Genomic DNA, 1,997 nt, shown 5'->3' on the forward strand with positions numbered 1-1,997 from the left:
CTGGTCAGTTTGTTGATTTAAATTTACTTGTTCTTTATTTTAAATATTGTATTTGTTCCCATTTTGTCTTTTTACTTTAAAATAAGATATGTGTAGTGTGCATAGGGATTTGTTCATAGTTTTTTTTATAGTCCGGCCCTCCAATGGTCTGAGGGACAGTGAACTGGCCCCCTGTGTAAAAAGTTTGGGGACCCCTGCTCTGAGGGGTACAGTTAGTTCTAGAACAGCGCAGTCATTTGTTTTTTTTCCTCTACATTTGAGAGTGCCACAAAAAAATACATTGAAAGAGAATGAGAAAGGTATTCACTGAATTCACAACTGGTAACTAGAAGGTGAAAGAGAAATGTTGAGACAAAAGAAAGATGACAGGCTGAATGAGGTCACATGGCCAGTCCATAGGCACGGCTAATGCAGTACCTGGTCTTGTTCCCCATTAGCAGAGTTGTCCCAGAAGCAAGAACTTGCAGGTTGTAATCCTGCTCCACTCTTCTGCACAATTATACAGGTCACAGTGTATTTAAATGTTTTCCCAAGCTTGTCCAGTTGGCCTAAAGTTTGTTCTACTGCATTTATAACAACCATTTGTGACCACTGATTCACTTTGCTGTGCTGACAAACATTGCTACCGGATGCACATTCTGTGGCCTCTTTTATAATATTGCTCACTTCATCAACAACAAAAGCAATCTCTTGGGCAGCTTGGTAGTCTTCCATCTTTCCTTCTGCATGTTGCCTCTGCCACCCTCATTCCCTAATTTTTCAATTGTCTTATCCATATAACAAATTTGATAGCAGTTTTCTTAGTGATCTTCTTGTTATCAAGATACTGCAAAGTTGTCAAATTACTTGTCCTATGAATAACTGCTTTTGCACTACTTTTATTAGTTTATATTCGTTTAATTGTGTAACTGCACTAATGAGTACAACCACCCTGAACAAGTTCCAGACAAGAGGAACTGGCTTTCATAAGTACAACTCAACTGGTAGAAGGAGATAAAGAGACAAAATAGAGAGTAGCCTATCAGCCCCAGCATTTTGCTGCCCACAGATGAACAGTCTCTCTAGAAGAGCATCACACACACCTGAAGCTCCAACTTTCCTTGCTGTGCCTCTGTTCTGCTCTTCTACTTGTGGCTTTTCATGGCTTCTTTTAACACCATATGCTGAATTTCAGTACGAAGCAAATTTGTGGTGAACATTTCTTTGACCTACAGACTTCTTGAATTCATCCCTCTTTTCCCATTTTAAACAAACAAGCGACCTGAACCAGTGCTAGCACAGTGGATTAAGCATTGGCCCGGGGCACTGAGGACCCCCATTCAAAACCCCAAGATTGCCAGCTACAGCACAGGATCCTTGGCTTGAGCATGGGATCATCAACATGATCCCAAGGTCACTGGCTTGAGTCTAAAGATAGTTGGCTTAACCCAAGGTCATTGGCTTAGCTTGAGCCCCCTCATCCCCTGCCCCAGTCTGGGCACATATGAGAAGCAATCAATAAACAACTAAAGTGAAGCAACTATGACTTGATGCTTGTCATCTCTCTTCCCCACCCCATCTCCATTCCTCTATCTCTCTCTAAAACACACACACACACACACACAGCAAAAACTGATGACAGCCTTTCAACCTCAAGGCAGCATATTGTCTACCCAACTGCCCAAACCAGAAATCTGAAAATACAGTTCTAACCTCTTCTTCTCAAATAAGCTTATATCTACCATCTGTACTGTCTAAACTGTTCAGATAACCATCATCTCTGAATTACTAACCCAACTCCTGAAGTCTTCTCTAACTCCAATTCTTCCACAGAACCTTCCTGATACCAGAAACTCCTCTCTTACCCTTCAGTTTATACTGACAATAAGCAAGGAAGCTGAGAAGTTACTCCCTGTCCTCTCCCCAGACCCCAGAGTCGAAAACCCTTTAAAATCCAGTGACACAACTTGTCAAATGAGTTCTGCTGCTCCAAAAAATAAGATAAATCCAAGTGAAAG

General features: G+C 41.4%; 1 pseudogene; it reads right to left on the bottom strand.

Moving 5' to 3' along the window:
* Window positions 1-433: 433 nt before the first annotated feature.
* On the bottom strand, window positions 434-714 carry LOC136306537 (dynein light chain Tctex-type 1 pseudogene; annotated as a pseudogene).
* Window positions 715-1,997: the final 1,283 nt, after the last annotated feature.

This window comes from Saccopteryx bilineata, chromosome 5, assembly GCF_036850765.1.
Source record: "Saccopteryx bilineata isolate mSacBil1 chromosome 5, mSacBil1_pri_phased_curated, whole genome shotgun sequence".
Taxonomy (NCBI): Eukaryota; Metazoa; Chordata; class Mammalia; order Chiroptera; family Emballonuridae; genus Saccopteryx; species Saccopteryx bilineata.